This window comes from Panthera tigris, chromosome B1 (assembly GCF_018350195.1).
Source record: "Panthera tigris isolate Pti1 chromosome B1, P.tigris_Pti1_mat1.1, whole genome shotgun sequence".
NCBI lineage: Eukaryota > Metazoa > Chordata > Mammalia > Carnivora > Felidae > Panthera > Panthera tigris.
In genome coordinates, this window is record NC_056663.1 from 162,318,705 (window position 1) to 162,330,632 (window position 11,928).

General features: G+C 44.5%; 1 long non-coding RNA gene across 2 annotated transcripts; it reads right to left on the bottom strand.

Annotated features, from left to right (window-relative positions):
- Positions 1 to 460: 460 nt before the first annotated feature.
- LOC107179017 lies at positions 461 to 10,314 on the bottom strand. 2 transcript variants are annotated; one of them, XR_006217016.1, is made up of 4 exons: positions 10,239 to 10,314; positions 9,432 to 9,685; positions 7,479 to 7,691; positions 461 to 1,075 (listed from the first exon to the last, which is right to left on the bottom strand). It is a non-coding gene; the product is annotated as an uncharacterized LOC107179017 (long non-coding RNA). The 2 variants fall into 2 exon arrangements; XR_006217015.1 differs by lacking the exon at positions 461 to 1,075 and having other exon boundaries at positions 7,315 to 7,691.
- Between the last annotated feature and the right edge of the window lie 1,614 nt (positions 10,315 to 11,928).

The following is an 11,928-nucleotide window of genomic DNA, read 5'->3' on the forward strand; positions in this document are numbered from 1 at the left end:
AGGATTTTTATGTTTTACATTTCTTCAAAAGTAAGTTTTTAAATTGTTGCTGGGGATGGAATCCTGAAATGTGGGCATCAGCCTTCTACGATAGCATTTCTTAAGGTATGGCCACAGACCATACATACATCAGAGTCCCCTGGGACATTATGTAAACACCTGGTCCCCACCAAGACCTCCTGGGTTCGAGTCTTTGGGAATAAACCCTGGAACCTGCATTCCTAAAAAAACTCCTCTAGGGATTTCTAAAATAGCTATGGAATGGATAGCCTTTTGGGAGCACCTCATCAGAGTTTGGGGACAAAGCATCAAAGTGGGTACACACCTAAGCAGTTACTCCAAAATAAGAGCATGAGATTAACCACTGATAATTCAGGAGAAGGGAGGGTGGGATAAATTAAGTCCTTGAAGAAGGGCTCAGCAAACACGAGGAGTGCTATGCAGTGCTGGCCTCCCTACACAGCTTTATCTTGGTTGAGACAGTCTGGGTTCAGACTACACCTTATAATTAGGACTCTGGGAAACTTTCATAACCCTAAATCCTGTACAGTGTGGTTCTACATGGCATTGAACTAATTCCTCCTGTGGATTCCCGTGGACCTCTGTTGTTCACACCCACAGCCTCAGATCCTACACAGCTGCTGTCCACTGGGCCCCCGAGATTCCCCCTGTGTGATTTGTGTCATCTCATCAGGGAACACAATTCCTCATCCATTAGGACACAGAGTGCCATTCATATTTGAAGTATCAATTAGCACTGTCCTCATATGTTCTATTTTTGAATTGCTCATCTCCTCCAGGGAACTCACTTTTAATATTTTATTAAAGTCCCCTAGTGCCTGACATTTTAAGCAAAACATTTGTTTAGTTGGTTTTCCATAAAAGTGATGATCCATTTTTGTAATTTCATTTGCCTCGATTTATTGAATATTAAATAGCGTTGTTGAATGCACTGACCCACGGGGCGGAAAATACAGATGTTTGAAAGAAGAAGCAAACTTGTCTGTCAATTGAATTTTTCTGCAGATTTGGAGACCATTAAAACACATCACTCAGCACTTTTCTGCCCTTGTATCTGGAAAGAGAGAATGGGAATCAGGGTCCTAGAGCACAGTGGAAGTCCCAGATCTCCCTCTGAATGAAATCCCACTGTATGCCGGTGAAGCTCTGTGTTGTGCCAGTATCCTGCCAACAGAAAGGGTGTGGCAAAGGACAGGGTTGAGCGATCCTGCAGGGAACCAGAATTATTATATGCAGCCTGTATGGAGATTCTTCCAGCTGCTGCCCATGTCTAGCATTGTTGCCTCCAGGCAGAATCCTGGGCTTCGGAGGCTATTTGATGAGGGCAGGCTTCGCAAACCCAAATGCCTATGGGGGCCAGGAATAATGGAAAGGAGTGAAGAGACTTGGATAGGAGACTGGTGAGTTATGGAGACTTGTCTCTGCTGAAGCGGGTTACTCCATTCAATTTCTTCTGGCTGTGGCCCGGAATGTGGACCCTAAATGGCTAGGGCTTTTGACATTTTGAGAGGAGCCAATAAGCTGAATTTTTATGAGAACTGTCTAGATTTCAAATGTTGGCATTAATTCAAACAGGTTTTAAACATAGTGATGATTAAAGTAAATATACCCATGGGCCACTATTTTCGGGCTTGTGATTTAGGGGATACAGTACTTTGAATTAATACCACGGTGAAACAGAAGAGAACTTATGTTTCCCAGATCAAGACGAGTAAAAGTTAAGTGTCTAAAGCCAGTTTGCTGATGCCATTAGCAGAGACTTAAACCATAAATCTTATAGGGATAAATTAGCTCTATTCTGGTCAGTGGCCAGAGGCTGGAATTTTGCAGTTGTGTGCCATTTGTCACCTAGAAGCTCTGGATGAATGCTTATGGATCAGGGCAGAGCCACGACTCAAAGTTCACACTCTAATGATTGTGGGTCAGGGGTGACCTCTTCCTACAAGAAAGCGATCATTACAGAGCTGGCCCCCCTTTTTGAATCCTCGCAGGAAAACAGAGCTGAGCATGTAGGCTGCTTTCTTAAAACCCAAAGGTCTGACTTGCAGGAAAAGAAGGTAGTGGGAATTTAGACGGGAGTGCTTTCCTCTTTCTGAAGAGTGAGAGCCAGATAGCGTATTCTGCTGGGAGTAGATTTCAGGGTCAAGTTGTCTTCTACTTAGTCAGAAAGAGAAAGCATGACTATATAATTACTGCATATGGACTGTTCAAAAGAAGCAACAGGTCCAAAATGGAGTCGCTAACATTAAGCCCCACCAAGACTTAATACCTTAATACTTAGTGCAGTTTTGGCCTCTCCTTGGAGTAGAATTTAAAACTCATCAGTCTGGAATTTCCTGATCAGCATTAGTGAGGTAATCTGCCTAAGACCTCCTGTTCTTCTCCCTAAGGGAAGGTGACCTTGCCTGAAACAATCCTTTTTTTTTTTTCTTTCTTTTGCAGATAACTTTCTTGTCCTGCCCTATTTGTGTGTATGAAAGCCTTCCATTTTCTATAGCTCCTTGGAGCACCCTTCTAAGGGATGTTGCCCGATTCATGAAACATTGAATAAATCCAATTAGATCTTTTAATTTACTGGGTTGAATTTTTATTCTTTAACCGATTTGGTGGCAGGGGTGGGACTGAAGAGAACTGGCAGATTTGGGAACAAGAAACACAGGCGTGGCACCTGCAAACCCTTTGAGTTCTCCTCCTGTTTCCAAGGGCTGTTGCTAAGTTCTCTGTTCTGATCTCTTTTCTCTTTGCATTGAGCTCCTGATCTAATTGACTTTTCACAGTTCTCTATTTGATTGGAAACCCCAGTCCTTGGTTCTAGCCCTTGACCCCACACTGAGACCTGTTGGTGGCAGCTGTCTGGAATCAGTCCACAGTCCTGTTCTTTGGGATCTGCTGGTTCAAATCTTTCCCCGGTTCCTAGGTTCCATACACAAAACTGTTACTGGTTACCAACCAAAGTTGGACTGGGTCCAGGATCAGACTGGGTCCAATTTGGGCTAGACTGGGTCCAGTGGGAGGCCTTAGGTGAATATTACACAAGGGCTAGTTGCTAATGGGAATTTCAGAAGTCAATAAAGTTGGTGGGCACAGATCCAGCATGTAAAGGTGGTTAGAGGATGTGCCACCTCAAGGACTCCTATGATAGACCCTCTTCGGTATTAGTTTGGCTCCAGGAAATACAAAGACCTAGCTAAATTAAGAAATGGGATCCTTGGGATGCTTGGGTGGCTCGATGGGTTAAGCATCCAACTTCGGCTCAGGTCACAATCTCGTGCTTTGTCAGTTTGAGCCCTGCATCCACCTCTGTGCTGACAGCTCAGAGCCAGGAGCCTGCTTCAGATTCTCCCTCTCTCTGCCCCTTCCCTGCTTGCACTCTGTCTCTCTCTCTCTCAAAAATAAATAAACATTAAAAAAAAAAAAAGAAGAAGAAGATTTAAACAAACAAACAAACAAAAAAAGGAAATTGGATCCTTTAGGGGCACCTAGGTGGCTCTGTTGGTTAAGCATCTGGCTCTTGATCTCGGCTCAGATCATGATCTCAGAGTCCATGAGAGAGAGCCTTGCGTCAGACTCTGTGCTGACAGCATAGGGTCTGCTTGGGATTCTCTTTCTCTCTCTCTCTCTCTCTCTCTCTGCCACTTCCCCCCCCCCCCAAATAAATAAATAAACTTGAAAGAAAATAAAAGTAAGAAATGGGATCCTTTATAACCAAAGAGTTGAGGGCACCAGCTTATGGCACACCTGCTGATTTTATGTTTAAGGGCTATAATCCTAGAAGCTGCACATATCTAGCAAAATGGCAAAACTTTACTAACGATAACCTAGAATTACAATGGCCACTACAGGGAACATCCCAATGAGACAAGATAGCTCATTTAAGAAACACACTTGAGAGCAAGGGATCCCAAGTTGAACAAACAGAATGGGATGCCTAATTTAATTGGTGAGCAGAAGCTTTCAAAAGGCTTTAAGATTCCAAAGTAGCTTCATTAAAAGACTTTTTACAAGGGCTAATAAAAAACTGAAGACACAAGAGGCACCTTAAACAAAAAGATAAAAAGACTGATGTGACCCCCCTCATCCTTTTTTCCCTGAGAACCCACATTTCACTGTCTGATCTACCCTTCCATTCTGAAGAGATTATCCAACAGTTACCTTGTAAAATAAAACTTTGCGGTTGTAGGTGAACCTCCTCAGGTACCTTTCACCCCTTGGCCAAAGGCTGAACTAACGGCCATAGTTAAAGAATGTCCTTAACCTGGGGAGGAACCCCAAAAGTTGTTTGAAGAATTTAGAGTCATTATCAGGGTCTATGACCCCAGGTGTATACAGCTCGTATACATGTTGGTAGGACCTGGTAAAGGCCAAATATGGATGCAGGAAGCAAGATGGCAAGACGCCAAAGATGATATTTGAGATCTTTGGTCTACAAGGTCTCAGGGCCCAGCAAAAGCTCACAAAATAGCAGCTGAACTTTTACAAGCCACTCCTAGAGTCTTTCCTGCCCGTCCTCATTGGTCTATTATACAAACTTGCAAACCAAAAAAAAAAAAAAAAAAAACCCAATGAATCTCTGGCAGACTTTGAAGGCTGTAGCTCTTTCTCTAGGCATTTGGGGTTCCATGCAATAAATAGGGTCACCCAACCTGTTTTGGCTGCCCTCTTTGTACATGGATTATCTCTTGAGATTAGCAGATCAATAAAGAGGCAGAAAATAGGATGGGAAGCCACTACTCTACCTGAACTCATGACTATAGCTGAGTATTTTGAAAGCACCCTGGAGCAAGATCATCAACAGAAATCCGCCAAGCGATTAGCTTTACAGCTCCAAGGCCAGAGACCCAAACAACACCTGGGCGTCTAGCACTGCACCTTCCTAGGGGTCCATTATCAAAATGCTGGTCCAAAGATTGATGTCGCAGCTGTAATCAACTGGGGCACTGGAAAAGAGATTGTCCTCAAAGGTCCCATGCAAATTCTTCTCAAATGCCCTCATACTTACCTTCAAAGGGGGGCCCCTCACAGAGTTGAAGGGACTCTGAGGGGTTCTCTGCTAAACTATTACCAGAAATTCCCTTAAGTAGCCAAGGGAAAACTAATGTTAAAATTAATAGGAAACCTTGCCAAATTTTAATAGATACCGGAGTTATATGTTATACCTTAAACCCTACCCTCAAAGCAAAGAGGAGGTTTCCACAGTTGGAGGAGAGGGTGTCTAATAAAGTTCAGAGAGAATTTTTATCTCAACCAGTACAAATGATTCTGGGACCTTTTACTGACAAACATTCCTTTTTACTGTGCCAGTCAGTTCCAGATAATCTATTAGGTAGGGCTCTCCTTTCTAAACTAAAAGGGCTAATATATTTTGCCTCCAATGGAGACTTTGTCTTAGAATTTCCTGACCCACCAGAACCTGATCTTTAAATTTTGTTTTTTTTAACATTTATTTATTTTTGAGACAGAGAGAGACAGAGCATGAACGGGGGAGGGTCAGAGAGAGGGAGACACAGAATCTGAAACAGGCTCCAGGCTCTGAGCTGTCAGCACAGAGCCCGACGCGGGGCTCGAACTCACGGACCGTGAGATCATGACCTGAGCCGAAGTCGGCCGCTTAACCGACTGAGCCACCCAGGCGCCCCCAGAACCTGATCTTTTATGTTCCTTATAGTCTGTCCTTGACACAGGAAAGGAAGAATTCCAACAAAAGTCCCCGAATTTAATGGAGGAGCCCGAAAATCTGTGGACTACTTCTGATACTGACACTGGAAGAACAAGAAGTATAGAACCCATAATGATTCAGACAGATATAAATAAAACTCTCCCTATGTTGTCTCAATGTCCCTTCAAGCCTGAGGCCATCCAAGGCCTCACCCCACCTAATAGAAGGCCTAACTGCCCAGGGGCTAATCATTCCCTGTACCAGTTACTATAGATCTCGTCTGTTCTGAAACCCCCAATGGACAGAGAGGGCAATTCGTTCAGGATTTGAGAGCTATGAATACGATGGTCATTCCTGGTTTCTCAGTTGTTCCAAACCCGAACACCCTCATGTCCCAAGTTCCACGTGACTCTGTTCATTGCTGCTTTTGGGGCATCTCTGGAGACATCATCAGCCAGTTATCTATTTGCCTTTACTTGAAACTATCAACACTGGACCCGGGTAGTTATGCCTGAAAGGCTCACCCAGGCCCCTTATTTCTCTCAACTAGCTTCACCGAGCTCTAAGTACCCTCCAGTTCCCCGGGAAACCGAGCCTTTTATGGTATGTAGACAAACTTTTTGCTGTGCGTGGTTACCAAAGAGGGATCCTCTATCTATTTGCTGCAACAGTTAGCTGAAAAGGGACAGCAAGTCTCTAAGGAAAAATTACAACGATCTCTAGACATTGTTTAGTACCTAGGTCATGATCTAAGCTCTGAAGGAATTCAGCTGTCTCCAAAAAGAACTAGGCCAATTCGGGAATCTTTTAGACTTACAAGTTAAGTGACAGCTTTGTGGATTTATTGTAGACTGTGGGTTCCTAATTATCCTCTTTTAATTTCTCCAACTCCGTGAACTCCCTAAAATTTCAGTCCCTGAACCCTTTGCTTGGAAAGACAAATGTGAGAAGATTTTTATAAGACTAAAACAAGCTCTGTAGGAACCGCCTGCCTCAGGGTCACCTAACTATTCAAAACACTTCACCTTATTTGTACAAGGAGGGGATAATGAAGTCGTGGGAATGCTCACGCACGGACGTAGTGGTAACGTAGGCCTGCCGCCTATGACAGCATACAGTGTGGCTCAGTTGCTCGCCCCTGTCCCAGCTGATGTGAAGCTAGAGCCACAGCTGCTAGGGGAGTGGAAGCCTGCGTGGGCCTGACCCAGGGGAACGACATCTACTTGGAAACTTCACACTTTGTCCAAAGTCTTTCTCGCTCTGCACTGACTCAACGTTTCTCTGCAAGTCGACTGACTTCCTGAGGTCCTTCTGCTTTGACCACCTAAACTACATCTTCTACGTTGCGACACCCTTAATTTGGCTCCGTTACTACGTCTATCTGATGAAGGTGAGCCCCCGGACTGAGGTCTTAGCTCCCGTTTTGTGACGCCTCATCCTGACTTACGAGATGCCCCTTTAATCCTGATCTAATCTCGCTTAATTGATGGGTCATCCCGTAGAGGCAAAAAAGGAAATTTTCAGGCAGGTCGTGCTGTTATTCCTCAATAGGACCAACCAGAAAGCAGAAACCTGTCACAAGCCAAATCCACAGAGCTCCACGCCTCACCTGAGCTCGCCAGTTATCCGAAGGACAAACTGTTAATATTGATATGGAGAGCTGGTGTGCCTTTGGAGTCATCCGTGATTTTAGAACGTTCTGGAGACAAAGGGATTTTTCTTGCGTCCTCCGGGACTCCGGTCAAAAATGGGCAGCCAGTAAATGATGTTCTTAATGCTTGCTATTCTGCCATTCTCTTACCTTCTGGAATTGCTGTTGTCAAAACTGAGGCTCACTCTGAAGGCAGGGAGTATCGGAGCATGCCCTGGCTGGCTCTCGTGCAAAGGCAGAAGCAGCTGAGTGTACAGATTGTGGCACATGTGGAGGAAGTCCATTCTGCTTCTGTGAAAAATGGCTCGGCATTGCCATAGTTTTGCCATCCCGATGTCCTTGTAACATGGCAGCAGTCTGCTCCTGAGTCAGAGAAATGGAGATGGGTAAATGATGGCTGTAGATTAAACAAACAGTTGGAGCTAAATAAACCAAACCCCGTTTTTCGGTTTCTGTATTCCTTCGCCCACCTTAGCGCATTTAGGATGACTCAAGTTATAGACTGATATTGGTAGGGACGCTTCTGCAAGATTGCAAAAAACAGTCTACCAGCAATGCCTGGCCTGCCACGGCCATAATCCTGGCAAGATATTTTTGTCCCCGGAAGCCTCAGCCCTCCTTCCTCTGGACTCTGAACACCCGCAGCTGCTCTCCATTCAACTGCTACTTGGTACGGGTTATCGATACGTTGTTATCGTAAGTGTGTTTTCCAGGTGTGCGGAAGCCATCCCCTGACATCGGTTGGTGACCTCACAGCGGCAAAGAAATTGTTGGAAAATGTGTTTCCCACTTGGGTTATACCTTCTATAACTCCAGTGATCGAGGCACCCACTTCACTGGGTAAACCATATGAGCCTTAATGAATACCTTGCAGACCTCTTCGGATACCACTGTCTCTATCCCCCTCAATTGTCGGGCAAGGTTGAGAGAACCAATGGATCCTCAAATGTAAAATGTCTAAACTTGCAGAAACCACTGGATTTCCATAGCCTACAGTATTGTCTTTGGTCTTGCTGACTGTTCACAGCACTCCCTTCGGGAAAATCCGTCTACACAAGATAGTCATCGGCAGACCAGTGTCTATTGTTATATAACCTTCTGCTGAAGATACACAACTTTCAGGCTAGTATGACCAGCCACAGTAAGTCTTAGGTTTGTCTTATGTTTAAGCATATCGTCAACAGATTAAAGAAGCTTTCCCGGATCCCATTTTAAGGGATCCTGTAGTTCACAGTCTAGACCCTGTTGATTATTCTGGAAATGTCATCAGAGGAAGACAACCCCATTGTTCCTCATTGGAAAGGACCTTAGCAAGCGCTCCCAATCACACACTACTGCAAAACTAGAACACACTGAGCCTTGGGTACATGTTTCACCGATAAAGAAGGTTCCGCCTGACATGTGGGCAGATGATGCAGACCTACAAGTTGACTTGACAAGGAAGAGAGGTAGCTGACATGGAGGTAGACTGCCTTCACTTCACCCAAGACGCTGGATCAAGATTTTATACTTTAAACATGAAACCCTTTCTCCTTTTTCTTTTCTTTACTCTGGCATTGGCATGGAGAGACAATGCTCTCATTCGTACCCCCCAGGCCATTGCTAAGGGGGGTAAACTCTCAGACTGCAACATTTGTCATGATGCAAGAGATCCTCCCTGTGACCAATTTCTCTTCAATTCCCAATGCCGATGCAAACTATGTCTGAGACACCCCCCTCCCCCCACCACTTAGAAGTATGTACCAATTAGACATGTTTACCTATGTGAATCTTAGCACATTTGGACCCTATGTTCCCATGATTATCTAGACCAGATCTGCCCCCGGTCACCGAGAGATCTCACCAGCAGCACCCGTCTTTCTAAGGCACTTAGGATGACTATTTCAGGGTTGGAGATTCTCTTCCCACACAGGCTAAAAACCTGACTGACCCCTAGTTTAGGAGTAAATACAAGAAAATGGTTTGAGCCCTCTCCTTAACTCTTAGACACACTGTAGATTCTGTTGCTAAGATGCTAGCTGCCCAGCAAAGACCCTTATACTCTGGCCAAAGCTCTTCTGAGCAAGGAGGTGTCAGTGCTGTAGCCAACACAACGTGCTGTACCTGGATTAACACTCCTGTAGAGGCTGCAACTCTGTTATGTAAGATCAGTGGGCAAGCCACATGGCTTAAAAGGGGGACTTCTTCAACGGGGTCATTCTTTGATTGGTTTGGTCTTGGGGACCATGGCTCTGAAGTGCACTCCAAATGTTGGGACTCATCCTGCTTAGAGTTATAATGATCTCCCTGTATGCTTCATCCTCCTGAAAGCCTTCCATGCGTTTTTGCAGCCACTAGCCACCAAGGAAACGATGTCCCTAAGATTGGGATAACAAAAAAGGAACAAAGAAAATGAGCAACTGGAAAATCGCGAGCCTGAAGTCATGACCTGCGAGTACCACAGAGTCAGCAAAATCCAGGATGAATGAACGCTTCGAGAACTAGAGCGGCCACTGAGAGAAGCGCTAATGCCTTAAATTTTGATCACCTCTCTCAGTGGGGCTGAGTTTGATCAAAAGGGGGGAACGGTTAAAAGGAAGCAACCGGCCCCAAATGGAGTCACTGGTGTTAAAGCTGCACCAAGACTTCATGTCTAACCTGCCGTTTCAGCCTCTCTTGGTCTTAAACTCAGTCTGGAATTTCCTGATCAGCACTAGGGAGGTGATCCGCCTAAGATCCCCCTGCCCTTCCCCCTAAGGGAAGGTGACCTTGCCAGAAACAACCCTTCCTTTTCTTTCGGTGGGAACTTCCTTGTCCAACCCCGGTTCTGCCTATCAAAGCCTTCCATTTTATGCAAGTCCTTGGAATACCCTTCTGTTAGTTAGATGGGATGTGAATCTTAGATAAAGCCGCGTAGATGTTTCAACTTACTCCACTGAAGTTTGTTCTTTAACAAGATGTGGTGGTCTTTTTCATGGTTAACTTAGCGCACCTAAGAAATAAATCTGAAGTTGAGGAAATCAAATTTAGTTCAAAGAGAAAGTACAGATTTCAGAAAGTACACTAAATAAAATTCTAGGTATCCTATAAAAGGCTAAGGGTGTACGGACCAGAATTTTACTTCTGGCTCTGTCTGCAACTGAACCAGAATAGTAACAAAACAGCATACAGCATCTTTAACTATTTACGTAGGACTCTTGAAAGTTTTGAATTCATTTGCTTGGTTCATGCAGCTTTTGAAAGGTCTATTCGATGAATACAGCATTCTAAGCCAAGTAGTTGCTCACGGCCTATCTCTTTTAGGCCATCCTGATGGTAAGTGATAGGTAGGATGTGGACGGTGTTTTACGAGGTAACAGCATCACATCCACTGCCATGCTGCTCAGGTGGCTTTGTCAGTGGCACCCTGAATCTGGCCCTCTGACTCTGTTCTCTAAAAAGGAATGGAAGAGTAGAGCCTCTTTGTCCCTGAATGGGGACCAAGCTGTACAGTAAGCGAGTTCAGGATGGTCGTGTCTTGTTTTCAGCGGCTGCCAACTCTCTAGAAGGACAGGACCAAAGAGGAGAATTATAGGTACTGCCCCTTGAAAGATAACTCATTTCGGGTGCCACATGTGAATCCCTGCCCTCCAACCAGGTGGTGGTGGCAGTGGGGTTTGTTAAAGCTATGGAAGTGATCACATATGGGCTGCTAGGGCAGGAGGGTATAATTTGGCAAAAAGACCTATGTTCCCTTTATTGAAAATAGTGTTTATGAATGGAAGGGATGTAAATGCCCCCAACAAAAGCCTGTTCTAAGTCTGATCAGACTATAGAACAAATCACCTGACTTCAAGAGTCCATACTTGGACTTCTTCCAGTCTTCTTTCGAACACATTCAATCCTATCCCCATTCAACACTTTATTGATCACCTACTATGTCCGGTACTGTTCTGAGGGATATGGCAGTGAACAAAGCAGTCAAAACCTCTTAAAAGTGATGGAGCTTATATTACTCCTTACTTCACTAAGAAGATGGGGGTTATTTCATGTTAATTTCCGCAACCTAACAGATGGATTTTCCAAAGCCCTAAGGCTTCTGATCTGTCCCTCTACCCTTCTAATAACTACCTTCATCAAGCTGCACTGCTGGGTTCACTAGCCCCTCATTTTTTGATGACAAACATACACAGGGCCTCCCCAGACTAATAGTCATGAAAAAAGGGACAAATAATATGATCAAAACTTTCCACTGTTCTCTTGCCTCCCTTAAGCTGCTGAGATCTCTCCTTATTTTATCACCAAATCTCTCTAGAAAATCTCATTTCTAAGGGAGGCTCATTTGCTTCAACTTCTTTACTGCCCACTTACCTTCCAAACTTTGCCTTCCCCACACCCAATGAAGGCTGTTGGTTCTATAGAGTTCAGATCAGAACCTGAAGAAAAGAGAAAACCACCAGGAACACAGGATGGTGAGGAAACAGTTCTGACCAAGTGAGCCAAGGGTTTCAGGTAAAATAATTACCTGCTAATTATCTGAGAGCCTCCTGTTGTATGCCAGGCATTGTGCCAGGAATGTTAGGTTTCTAGCGAAATACAAAAAGTGACCTTTGATGAAAAGTTACAAGGAAGACGCGGCTGA